Here is a 14,598-nt window from a genome sequence, read left to right as displayed (position 1 = left end):
TTATTGCAAAAATGTCCAAAATTATGAACCATAGAAAAGTTGGAATCGGTAACTAGAATTGACCTAGGTCACTTCTAGTTACCGATTCCAGCCGTTCAATGATTCATTAATTAGAGCCTTTTTCAGCACTTGTGTGCACTAGAATGTAGCGTAATATGATTTCTGCATTTGCAATTGCTCTCTGAATTACTGCAGAAAGTTTACTAATATTGGAAGCGGTAACTAGAATTGACCTATATAGAAAGTCAGTTCTAGTTACTGATTCCAATTTGTGCTATAGACCGTAGCAGTTTTAGAGAGCAATTACAAAGGTAAAAATGGTATTACGATTCAGTGTGTACAACTGCAAAAATAATTTACATATGAATCATAGAGCGATTGGAATCTGTAAACCTACATAGTTTAATTCTAGTTATCGATTGCAGTATTTTTCATTTTTTGTAGATATTCGTTTGTCATGACTGGCTTTTCTTTTAGAATTTAATGTATCGGTTTCTCCATATTTTATGCTACTGCTTCGTATTCGTTGTCATGCATTTAATTTTTCCGTTTTTCAGATACATTTTAGTTTCTCCCCGCCCAAAACCCGCACTTTCCAGCTCTTCTCCCATTTTATTCAGTAATTAATATAAAATTAACACTATTTTATAACAGTATGACTTCCCCATGCGCTTTACTGTAATGCAACCTAAAGATTCTCTGTGCTTTTCTAGTCGCATAAATTACGAGAATACTTCTTACCAGACATGAAAATTTGTTTTCAATTCTTGTTCTTATTATTTGCGTTATCTTCAGTTCGTTTCGACATAATTCATGACTAAGTAAATAACTGCGTGAATGTGATTGTAATTTTATCGTATGCTACCTTCGTTTGTTTACGAGTATGAATCGTTGCTTTTGTGGCGACGTCATTTATCCACTGCGCCAAAAACAGCGGGTGAAAGCTGTAGCTGACAGATTTTTATCTTTGCCGTAGTCGGCTTGGTTACGAGTTGTTTATTCTCGTGAGTTCTTTGATCTGTGCTTGGAAAATAAAATGTTTTCTCATCTCATGAAAAAGCTGTTACTTCATTAAATATAAAGGCTCCCATAGTGGTGACCCCGACGTGATCGTAGCAGAAGCATAAAGAAAATATATATACCGACGAGAATAATGAATTCAGAGACAAAAGCATGGGGCAGTGGAATCAAGATTGAAGACTACAGTCTGTTCGACCAAGGATCGCGGTCCACGCCCTTTGATTCGCCACAAAACGGAACGACAGATGTTAACGCAAAAGATGGGAGTACCTACGCGCGAGACGGAAATGTTAAGCTTTCCGCGTTCTGGCCGACGCGCCCCCAGCTTTGGTTTACGCAGGCTGAATGCATATTTCGGCAGCATGGGGTGTCTAACAACATTGACAAATTTAATATAGTGGTTTCACATCTGAATTTAGTAGTCATAGAGCAAGTAGAAGAAACCTTGTCGCAACAAAATTACTTTGTGCTAAAGGAAGCTCTCATAGAGCATTATACGTTGTCACCAGATTTGCGACTACAAAAAATTTTCGCATACGAAGATTTGGGCGACAAGACTCCGTCACGAGTACTCAAAGCCTTACGTACATTAGCCGGCCCGGAACTCCTACCTGAAGAGTCTTTACGTCTAATATGGCTTCGTAAACTTCCTGCCAACATCCGTGCCGTCGTTGCAGCAGAAACAGACTTACCATTGCAAGTCTTAGCAAAAAAAGGCAGACACCATCGCAAACACCTTAACCGAAGTTTCTGCGTGTTCCGAATTCAACTACAGCCAGGATAGAGGCCCAAGAACGTGTAGTGTGCTGGAATCTAACGTCAGTGAGCCAGGAACATGCAATAATACTTCCCAACAGCAGTGCTCATCTACCGAACCCACCATACAGCAACTGGCAGCACAAGTGGCAAAACTCAACGTGCGAGTAACTTCACACCACCGGCAGCTACGAAGTCGCAGTGGGAAAAGACAAAGAAATGCTATCCAACAGGATTTGACAGATCAATGGTGCTGGTACCACAGACGCTTCGGTAACACTGCCCGTCAATGTATTCAACCCTGCAGCTACCCAAACTTAAAAGGCGGGCGTTAAAGGGCGCTAACGTTCGTCAACAACAACATAGGCGCCCGAGTCATAGCGTGATTCAAAGAGGTGAAAACGCCACGGTATCTGCAGTCAACCAATCACACCGATTGTTCGTGTTGGACCTCTCTTCAGGTGAGAAGTTTCTGATTGACACAGGTTCAGAAGTCAGTGTTTATCCAAGGAAGAGAGGTGATATACTCACGACAACGACGCAACATGTACTGACTGCGGCAAACAATTCCAGAATATCTACCTATGAAGAGAAACAGTTGGCATCACATCTGAATTCCGACTTCCATCCAAAATGGACTTTTGTGGTTGCTGATGTGCCGAGTCCTATAATTGGGGCGGACTTTTTACGGAACTACCGACTTATGCCCGACCTGGTTAACCGTCGTTTGGTGACAGTTCCCACAGAAGGGATATTGCCTACTGCGTCTTCCACGTCGGTTCAAGTGCAGTGCTATGTGCCCGTGTCTTTCCGCACGAAGATTTCCGGTTCCTCTACCGCGTCATCCGCGTCGGGATATGGTGATACGATTTCGTACCCTCAACTAAGCGGGGCGCGCACGTGTGCATCACGCAAGAAGACACCCGACAGTCGTAACGATTCGTATACTGTAGGCAATATCAGAGCACTGTCGGAGGAATCACTTTTTCGTAAACTGCTTCAAGACTTTCCAGCACTTACCGAACCCGCCAACGCAACCAGGAAATGCAGACACAATACTCAACACCACATCAGCACGACACAAGGTCAACCCGTTGCCTTCCGCCTGCGGCGTCTGCCTCCAGGGAAGTTGCTCGCGGCGCGAGCTGAGTTCGACAGACTTCTAAAAACAGGTATTGTAAGTAGGTCTGATAGTTCATGGGCATCTCCAATTCACATGGTCCGTAAAAAAGACAATTCATGGAGAGTATGTGGAGACTACAGGTCGCTCAATGCCCGCACAATTCCCGACCGCTACCCAGTACCCAATGTGACTGATTTTAGCAGTACGATTAGCAATGCCAAAATATTTAGTGTGATTGATTGCGCCAAAGCATTTTCCCAGATTCCCATGGCTCCATCTGACATTAAAAAAACAGCAGTTATCACACCATCCGGTTTGTTTGAGTACAATTTTATGCCATTTGGCCTCAGAAACGCTGCCCAAACATGGCAAAGATTCATGCATGAGGTGCTTCGAGAATTACCATTCGTATTTTGTTATATGGACGACATTTTAGTATTCTCTGGTTCTGTATATCAGCATGTCGAACATCTGCGGCAGCTTTTCCGCCGTCTGACAGAGTATGGCATAATTATTAACGAAACAAAGTGCACGTTTGGAAAACGCGAGGTTAAGTTCCTGTGATATTTGGTTTCAGCAGCAGGCCTGTCACCTTTGCCTGAGCGGGTTGAAGCAGTACAACAGATGCCCCTTCCCACAACTTACAAAGGACTTCGCAGATTTTTAGGCATGCTCAACTATTACAGACGTCACTTACCTAAATTAGCTGCCGCCCAAGAGCCACTCACAACGTTACTTGCAGGTAAAAATACAACAGGAAATCGTAAAATTCCATGGAGTCCAGAGGCTGAAGCAGCTTTCCATGACTTAAAGAAATGTCTTTCTCGGGCAACACTACTGGGACATCCAAGATTGAGCGCTCCTTTAGCGCTCATGGTTGATGCGAGCCAAACAGCAGTGGGTGCAGCGCTACAGCAAGAAGTTGATGGCAGATGGCAGCCGCTCGCATTTTTCTCTAAAAACCTGACTCGACAGCAGCAAAAATGGAGTGCTATTGACCGTGAGTTGCTTGCTATTTACTTAGCCATAAAGCATTTTCGCACGTCTGTCGAAGGGAGGCACTCTGCAATTTTTACCGATCACAAGCCGTTAGTAGCTATATTTCAACGAGACACAGAGCTCAAGTCACCACGTCAGTGCAGGCAAGTCGAGTACATTGCACAGTTCACAACTGACGTGCGTCACATTTCAGGAAAAGACAACCTGGTCGCAGATTGCCTGTCTAGGAATTGTGCCAGTTTAAATTCAATTCGTTGGACCGAGTTAGCGTCTAAACAACGAGAAGATCCTTTCTTGCGCCGTCCAATAGAGGAACAGAGAACTGCGCTGCAGCTCAGACGTGTGTCTGTCCCAAATGTTCCAGACGGAATTTGCTGTGATGTAGCAAAAGGAAAGGAGCGACCTTACATTCCAGAACAATATCGTCGCGAGATTTATAGTGCACTACATAATCTATCACATCCAGGAGCACGAGCTACAGCCAAGTTAGTTTCCTCCAAAGTAGTGTGGCCCGGAATACAAAAAGATTGTCGTGCATGGACGCGTGCATGCCTAACATGCCAGCGTAATAAAATTGGCAGACATGTCTTTGCACCTATTGCTGACTTCCCGACGCCATCTGCAAGATTTTCACATATACATGTGGACATTGTGGGCCCGCTATCATGCTCTTCAGAACAACGCTATTTGCTCACAATCATTGATCGTTTTACCAGGTGGCCAGAAGTAGTTGTAATACAAGATATTTCTGCGGATTCGGTTGCAAAAGCACTGTTGCATTCATGGTTCTCCAGGTTTGGCGTTCCGCAAAACATAACAACAGATCGCGGAAGGCAGTTTGAAAGCCAACTTTTCAATGAGCTTTTACTACTGTGCGGGTGCAACCACCTACGCACCACAAGCTATCATCCATCTAGTAATGGAATGGTGGAACGACTACACCGCACGCTCAAAGCTGCATTAATGTGTAGTTCCACGTCATGGCCTGAAGCACTACCGCTGGTCCTACTCGGATTGAGAACGGCCGTGAAGGAGGACTTACAATGCTCTTCCGCAGAATTGGTTTATGGCGAGCAATTGAGGGTTCCTGGAGAATTTATCGTTCCAGCATCTACACAGACGTTCGCCCCTGAGCTATGCACGCAATTCGCGAGACAACTCAGCGATAGAATGAGAAACATCAAACCCACTAACCCTGTCAGACATGGAGGCCGGAAAGTGTTTGTACATAAAGACCTGCAAGCAACGTCCCACGTGCGGCTTAGGGATGATGCGGTGCGCCCGCCGCTTGTTTCGCCTTACTCTGGACCATACAGGGTAATCACAAGAGGAAGCCACAGCTTCAAAATCGATAAGGATGGTAAAGAAGAGACAGTCTCAATTGAGCGGCTTAAGCCTGTGGACACCGAAGAGGGTACACTCCTTCCTCGGTCTGCACAATCACCCTCCAACGTGGAGGCCAAAGAAACAGCAGATAGTCTCGCCGAGCCCTCGGTTTAAGAAGAGGACAACGAAGCAGCAAGAGCAGAACAGGAGCAGCCATTGCCTGCACCAGATGTTTTCACGATAGCTGGTAGAAAAATCAAGTGCAAGTTTCCCCACGTACCTGGTGCACCAGGTTTCAAAAGGAGGGGGGCTGATGTGGCGACGTCATTTATCCACTGCGCCAAAAACAGCGGGTGAAAGCTGTAGCTGACAGATTTTTACCTTTGCCGTAGTCAGCTTGGTTACGAGTTGCTTATTCTCGTGAGTTCTTTGATCTGTGCTTGGAAAATAAAATGTTTTCTCATCTCGTGAAAAAACTGTTACTTCATTAAATATAAAGGCTCCCATACTTTCATAGATTGCCTATACGTAGCGTCTCTGCCTTTGGTAAGACGTCATTGCTCAAAGCCGACGAGTGGAATCGGACACTAGATGTACTGTTCTCCCTAAAACACCGTCTGTACCTGTATGTAGAAGTAGACGTAGAGATGCCAGGTCCCATACTGTAACGTCAGCCGCGCTGGAACCGCCGACATCGGCGCCCGCCAGAGCAGCAGACACGGCGGACGAGCGGGGGCGTATCTCTGACACAGCGGGGGTGGAGGTAGCCGTGCGGTGTTTTTCCTACCCCCGCAGTGGGAGGGGGGGGCGGTGTGTTGTGACGGCGCCTCCTGTTCCTGTAATCCCCCTACCCCTCCGCACCCCGTAAATCCCCACAGCTTCCGATCTCTTGACGTCACTGGCGCGTTTCCACGGCAACCACGTCGATGCGTGTGTACTACGATCGCCGCCGCACTCTCCCCCTTCCGCCCGCGGAATTCACGGCGTGAGCCAAAAAGCACGGAAGCTCTTGGACGGGTATCGGAAAAGCGAAGTTTCCGATTCTGCGTGTCTGGTGGGACCAGTGACATAATGGAATCTTTTGCTCTTCAGCGGAGTGCGCGGATCAACCAGAGTCGTCTGTATTAGCCCGTCGAGTTTGACAAATGACGTTGCAAAAGCACTAAAATGCTACAAAAAAAATTGGGTCTAGTGTAGCAGGGGATACAACCCGTCGGCTTTGAACAATGACGTCACAAGTCGCCAGAGAGCATGAATTACAAAGATGAAAGAACTGAGGAGAATGTTGAGAAACAAAGGAATGCGAGAGAGATAAACTTTATTTCACATATGTAAGGGCCAGTAGTATTTTCACGTTAACGATATCGCGTGTTTGTATCTTAGTATTTCTCTGCAAAATACAATGGAAAGAAATTAATGAAATTACTAGCAAAGAATACATCACGTTACATGTATGTCAGTTGTATCTCGAAAGTCTTTCGAACTGTATTGCTTAAGTGCAGTATGGGATACAAGTTCAGCGTAGTCGATTTCTTAGTTTCAACTAGCATTGCTGTCGTGTTGTTCACTTGAACTATGTATCCCCTGCTTCACTAAACCGCAAATGAAACCCGATACAAATTAAAAGCTCATTCGAAGTGTGTTGCTTAAGTACAGTCCGGAATACGAGTTTGTCGTAAGGCGATTTCTTCGTTTTCACTAGCATTACTGTCCTGTTCTTCACCTGAACGATGTATCCTCCGCTTCAGTAAACCCTAAGTGGAACACGGGATACAAATTGTAGATGTGCTGTTCATTTCGTCTCCGCTATTACTAACATAAAGTAGTATCAGTTTATTCTATCTCGTAAGATTTTTTTTTAAAGCCAAAAAACACTTATCAGCTACTGAAGCATCTGTATCTTAGGATCAGTTTATTCTATCTCGTGAGATTTTTTTTTTTAAAGCCAAAAAACACTTATCAGCTACTGAAGCATCTGTATCTTAGGATCAGTTTATTCTATCTCGTGAGATTTTTTTTTTAAAGCCAAAAAACACTTATCAGCTACTGAAGCATCTGTATCTTCTAATGGGTGCGGGAGTTCCGACTCACACCCACCCACCTCCCCAGGAGTCGGAACTCCCGCACCCATTAGAAGATACAGATGCTTCAGTAGCTGATAAGTGTTTTTTGGCTTTTTAAAAAAAAAATCTCACGAGATAGAATAAACTGATCCTAAGATACAGATGCTTCAGTAGCTGATAAGTGTTTTTTGGCTTTTTAAAAAAAAAATCTCACGAGATAGAATAAACTGATCCTACTTACGAATAGGTGGAAATACACGTACGTTATATTTGCAACCTGTTTCATTTTATATGTTTTGATTGTTTATTTAACCTTTGTGTTTCACTTGTCTTTTGCTGTTATGTTTTAGTTTAGCTTTTTATTGATTGCTTAATAAAGTAGGATCAGTTTATTCTATCTCGTAAGATTTTTTTTAAAAAAGCCAAAAAACGCTTATCAGCTACTGAAGCATCTGTATCTTAGGATCAGTTTGTTCTATCTCGTGAGATTTTTTTTTAAAAAAGCCAAAAAACACTTATCAGCTACTGAAGCATCTGTATCTAATATCAAGCGATCGCTTTTAGATTCACATTCAATTATTTTAATGATAGCGCTTCTTAGAACACAGAACTGCTTTATTATCTATGCCTCGAAGTGAAGACATTACTATCTATGACTAAGGAATGACGTCATTGTTCAAAGCCGACGGGTTGTATCCCCTGCTACACTAGACCCAAAAAATTATTTCAAAATGACGAACAATGGGATCACCCGTTCCCATGGAGTGAAAATATAATAAAAGTAGCCAATCAGTATTCAGATTATTACGCACCAGTTGTCGAAGATAAAAGTTTTATGCATCACAACATATTTCAGAACTACATTATCGCAGTATCAAGCTCTATAAAACAAGAAAACACAAATCATAAGCTCTTATTACTACACGTGCTAACATACATGTAGTGTAAATCTGTCTATACCGCCCTGCAATATTACCTAACTTAAATTACGTGACATATCGTTAGGCACAGTCAAATTTAATAAGCAAGCAGCAAACATACATTATCAAGAATATAAGACTCTTCCTTGCACATCTCATACTGACGCATAAAATTCTCACAAAAGTCATTTGGACTAAAGGTGACTCTCCTCACTGTTACGTTCCCTGGCAGCACACACAATTAATAAAATGAAATGACACACATAATTGCTGAACTCGAGCGTGCACATTTGCAAATGCTTAACAACAACTGCTGTTAGGAACGTGTACGGTAATGAGAACTCTATGTACAGTTCATACCAACAAAAAGCAATTCGTATGTACTGTAATTGTTTAACAAAAAATATTATTTAATTTTGTATAAAGGACGTTGGTTATTATTGTAATATTTTCTGTAATAATATTCTCGATGTATTTATGATTGTAATATTTCTATACTCATAATGTAATTACGAAATATGTTAATATCAGCGATGAAAAAATGTAAAATATAGCCACAGAGGAAAATAATGTTGTAAGATTACAAAGAAACATTCACACTCAACAATACTATAAATAGCGCTACATAATGTGCATTCTTTGTCGTCTCCCTCGAGAGTTGAGAGAGAGAGAGGAACCTGTGACGTAGCATTATATGAATGAGTTGACTTCTTTTGTCTGTATCTATCTTTAGCCGCCATTAGAGGAGAAATTATAAAGATGTGTAATTTTAATTATTGTTATGGTCTAAATACATTATAATTTATCAAAATTGTGTATTACCAATGTAAATTAGCTTGCCCATGTCATCTATAATATTTCTTTAAAGAATTTTCAGCACTTTTAGCGATTATCATTGGTGTTGCTGGGCTGTGCCGCGACCGAACGATTTGCAGCGGCGGCACGTTTAAAAAATTGTTCCGTTATAAAACTAACCAAACCCGTAAATCGGGAGCAGGTAAAATTAGCAGTGAATTACGAAATATTTTTCTTTTACAGCGATCCTGAGGCTGACTGAATTTATTACTGGTTTACATTTGTGCATTCATAGGCGGATAATTAACGTTGAAGTTGTTAATCTGTTGGTTCTTTCAATTTCTAAAGCAAATAACTTAAACGTATAGTGAAGTGTGTTTCGTCAATGATAATTAAACGTTCAGGTCGGCTTGGCAATATTTAACCATTTTATGCTAACAGAGACAGTCTTGTGTTCCATAGCTAAGGCCGGGAAAGAATTCAGTAAATATTTAAAAAACCACTGCATTTAGAAATTGTGTGCCAAGGCCGAAATACGTAAAAAAATGTAATTTAAATATTTTTCAAAGTCATAAATGTTATTAACCAGTTAGTTTGAATTTATCAGCATGAGAGAGTTGCTAAGGTTCACGTAATTTTAAATGTGCTTAATTCTGTCTAAATGAATTTTTATTACCACACGTAAATAAGGGGTTCTACAACAAAGTTCGTACTGAAAGAATAAATAGGAAAAATATTTAAAGCCATTTCTTCCCCATTTTCATCCATTCTTTTCACATAATAAATTTTTTTTCTCATTAAATCACCTACCAAAGATTGTACTATTATAATACCATAGTATATCTTAGTCCCCAACAGTGCTGTATCGACAGTAAAATCTTTCAATGATTCTATGCCAACTGGTAGCAATGATTGCTATGAGATTCTGAAAAACGTTCCTGCTCCTACGATGCAGTATTTACATCCTTTAGGTATAAACTAAAGTAAATTACAGCGATTTGGCTGTTGGCCATTTTTGAAGAGCACGTCATTGAAATCGGACCAGAAATGGGTTGTGGATATTCTATCTTTTCTTTTAAACGTTGACACATGCGAAATACTTTTCGTGATGGCGTTCTACAGCTTTAATGAATGTTAAGAACTGCATTATGAGACGAGGTACTGGCGCAAGTATAGCTGTGGGGAGGGGTAGTTTGTCGTGCTTGGGTAGCTCAGTCGGTAGAGCACTTGTTGCAAAAGGCAAACGTCTCGAGTTCCATCCTCGGTCCTGCACACAGTTTTAATCTGCCAGGAATTTTCAACTGCATTAAGCAACACACAGCTGTACCGTTATTTTTTCATTAGAGACGATCGATTTCGGTCTAGGGTCAGACCACCATCGGGTCCTTAGAACACTCCACGGTACAATGTGGGATCTACCTTGGTCATTGCCAGAAGTCGTACCTGGATGGTAAAGCAGATGGAGAGTTTCGTCGTGACCCCTCACACTGTGTAGCAGTATTTGTCCCCTTACGTCTTTTTGTCCCCAGTGCGAAAGGTTCTTCGTAGTGTTTTTTGTTTCCCATCTAGTGCAAGATGTAGTACCGGTTGATGATGGTACAGATTTCATCCTTAGGTCTTCCTTAGCCTCACACTTTGCTCTCTCTCTTTTTACCCTTTGCTGCAACTATCAGTATGTTTTCAGTTATGCGCGGCCCCAAATCGACGCAACAAGTGTATTTATTAGTTTGTTACTTATTGCTTTAAAAAAATTAAATAAGTAAAACAACAACAAAAAAAACAAGTAACCAAATAAAAATAAATGGAAATAGACATTCATAACAATAAAACCGTTCCATCCTTTGTACACATCCCCAGGAATGGGAGGGAGGATACATTGTGGCCAGGCCTGGGGTTGCGATCCTTGCCCACCCTGCCTCCGCCACCCCACGACATCATCAATTTAAAAAATATTTTTAAGAAAAGTCGATAGAGCACTTGCCGCAAAAGTCAAAGGTCCCGAGTTCGAGTCTCGGTACAGCACGCAGTTTTGATCTGCCAGGAATTTTCAGCTGCACTATGCAATACACAGCTGTACCGTTATTTTTTCATTAGAGACGATCGATTTCGGTCTAGGGTCAGACCACCATCGGGTTCGAACACCATCTCAGCTACGCATTTGCGTAATTGGAATAATAGTTATGAGATGTGCATTGTTCCATCACTAATAGTAGCTGTATAAGCGTGACATATTTGTCCATTTAACCTCAACTGGATGAGCAACTCCTTCGCTGCAACAAGTAATGTTGACCACATGACTGTCTGTAGATTGCCGCATGAGAATCAGCTGATCTGAGCCATGTATAGCGTACGCAGGCATTGTCTGCAACTGATTTTCCTGCATGAGTACACTTAAGCAAATTCCTCATTCAGCAATGTGTCAACCCTCACTTTAGTGCAAATGGGCCCTTCAGGGATGACGCTTCGTTTCAGAGCAGATGATTAATTTGTTGAAGGGTCCTAAGATGGAAATAAAGCGCTTCCGGTCTATAATGTTGTACTGTGCTACCCATGAAAAGCCTATATGCATTGCCCCCATGTAATTTCATAGCTGCCTACAGTCTGGTATCAAAATATACGAATTGAAACACATTACTACCGTGATATGTGGTGAATTTCCGTTTTTGTTTTTCTGTGCGAAATACGTTTTGTAATTACAGCCATAATCCAAACGATTGGTCAGAGACTTTTGCTAAAGAGGCCAAACGGAACTTTTTTGCTGCAAAACAAATGAAACAGTAATTCATTTATTATAGCCATTTGCGGCATATATATATATATATATATATATATATATATATTTTGTCTGGCTGTTGTAGAGTAAGCACACGTGTTTCTGTGTACCGTAACATCAGATAAAATAATGATTTTATTAATACGCAAGTGAAATTTATCTGCCGTGTCAGACCTGATCATGTCCAATGACTATAGTCATAACTTTGTATGAATTTTCATCTTCCTTTTCAGAGAACGTAAAGAAAGTATTGGCAACGAATTGTTCGAGAAAGACCGAACACATCACGAGTCCTCTCGTTACCTATTCAATATCGGTAAGAAGAACCAGAGATCGAGTTGTCCATCATTTTCTTTCTTTTTTTTTACGAAAGAATCAAGTTAGGTTCATCGGTCAACTATCCTCGAACAATGACGTCAGCAGTCGCTTCGGTGGGTTGATTAATATCGTACCTCACGATACTAACAGGATGTTGTTGTTATTGTTGTGGTCTTCAGTCCTGAGACTGGTTTGATGCAGCTCTCGTGCTACTCTATCCTGTGCAACCTTCTTCATCTCCCAGTACATACTACAACCTACATCCTTCTGAATCTGCTTAGTGTATTCATCTCTTGCACTCCCTCTACGATTTTTACCCTCCACGCTACCCTCCAGTACTAAATTGGTCATCCCTTGATGCCTCAGAACATGTCCTACCAACCGATCCCTTCTTCTGGTCAAGTTGTGCCACAAACTCCTCTTCTCCCCAATTCTATTCAATACCTCCTCATTAGTTATGTGACCTATCCATCTAATCTTCAGCATCTTCTTGTCTAAACTATTTATTGTCCATGTTTCACTTCCATACATGGCTACACTCCATACAAATACTTTCAGTAACGGCTTCCTGACACTTAAATCTATATTCGATGTTAACAAATTTCTCTTCTTCAGAAACGCTTTCCTTGCCATTGCCAGTCTACATTTTATATCCTCTCTACTTCGACCATCATCAGTTATTTTGCTCCCCAAATAGCAAAACTCCTTTACTACTTTAAGTGTCCCATTTCCTAATCTAATTCCCTCAGCATCACCCGACTTAATTCCACCACATTCCATTATCCTTGTTTTGCTTTTGTTGATGTTCATCTTATACCCTCCTTTCAAGACAGTGTCATTTCCGTTCAGCTGCTCTTCCAAGTCCTTTGCTGTCTCTGACAGAATTACAATGTCGTCGGCGAACCTCAATGTTTTTATTTCTTCTTCATGGATTTTAATACCTACTCCGAACGTTTCTTTTCTTTCCTTTACTGCTTGCTCAATATACAGATTGAATAGAATCGGGGAGAGGCTACAACCATGTCTCACTCCCTTCCCAACCACTGCTTCCCTTTCATGCCCCTCGACTCTTATAACTGCCATCTGGTTTCTGTGCAAATTGTAAATAGCCTTTCGCTCCCTGTATTTTACCCCTGCCACCTTCAGAATTTGAAAGAGAGCTTTCCAGTCAACATTGTCAAAGGCTTCTCTACGTCTACAAATGCTAGAAACGTAGGTTTGCGTTTCCTTAATCTTTCTTCTAAGATAAGTCGTAGGGTCAGTATTGCCCCACGTGTTCCAACATTTCTACGGAATCCTAACTGATCTTCCCCGAGGTCGGCTACTAGCAGTTTTTACATTCGTCTGTAAAGAATTCGCGTTACTATTTTGCAGCTGTGACTTATTAAACTGATAGTTCGGTAATTTTCACATCTGTCAGCACGTGCTTTCTTTGGGATTGGAATTATTATATTCTTCTTGAAGTCTGAGGGAATTTCGCCTGTCTCATACATCTTGCTCACCAGATGGTAGAGTTTTGTCAGGACTGGCTCTCCCAAGGCTGTCAGTAGTTCTAATGGAATGTTGTCTACTTCCGGGGCCTTGTTTCGACTAATGGAATGTATGCTGATAATCACGTGAAAACGTAATTTACATCTTTTGACACTAATCGTTAACTTCGTTTATTTATGTTTTTTGCACAGGTTTGCTACCTAGGAACCTTTCTCTCGCCCTTCTCGGAATTGCTTCAAAATCAATATTTTAATTTTCTGTGACGTACTGGGAAAAGTTTTCATAATAGTAATACCTCAGGCCTTACTCTTGTACCATAAATTCTAGATGAGAAACGCTCAGGATCCATGTCCATATAACATATTTTCCTCCTCTGTGTGTGTGGGATGTTATCTGTAATACTGACCGTATATTTTTCTTACGCCTCATGTAACTAAGAGAAATCTTTCTTGGAAAGAATACCAATCGAGTATAGCAAAAATACGTTCCACAGATATAATGGGTATCAGAATGCACAGCACGAACAGAAAACTATTTTTTGTAGTGGTAGCAGTACAACTATTTGATTATATGTTTTCATCATTTCCGCTATCGCGATTTTGGCTTTGCAGCAATTGGGTGGTTTGTGGGGGTGGAAGGGACCAGACTACAAAGGCCATCGGTCCCTTTGCAGCAATTACCAAGTGCAATTGGCCAAGTATATCTTTAAATATAAACCAGGCGTCTCATCATAAAATATAAGAACAAATATGTCTGCCGTGTACTACTACTGAGAGCCAAAAAAACTGGTACACCTGACTAATATCGTGTAGGGCCCCCGCAAGCACGCAAAACCAGGCGTCTCATCATAAAATATAAGAACAAATATGTCTGCCGTGTACTACTACTGAGAGCCAAAAAAACTGGTACACCTGACTAATATCGTGTAGGGCCCCCGCAAGCACGCAAAAGTGCTACAGCACGACGTTACATGGACTCGACTAATGTCTGAAGTAGTGGTGGATGGAACTGACA

The sequence above is a fragment of the Schistocerca piceifrons genome, chromosome 9, assembly GCF_021461385.2.
Source record: "Schistocerca piceifrons isolate TAMUIC-IGC-003096 chromosome 9, iqSchPice1.1, whole genome shotgun sequence".
In the NCBI taxonomy this organism is placed as follows: Eukaryota; Metazoa; Arthropoda; class Insecta; order Orthoptera; family Acrididae; genus Schistocerca; species Schistocerca piceifrons.
The sequence above is the reverse complement of the archived record's forward strand: the minus strand, read 5'-3'. Positions refer to the sequence as shown.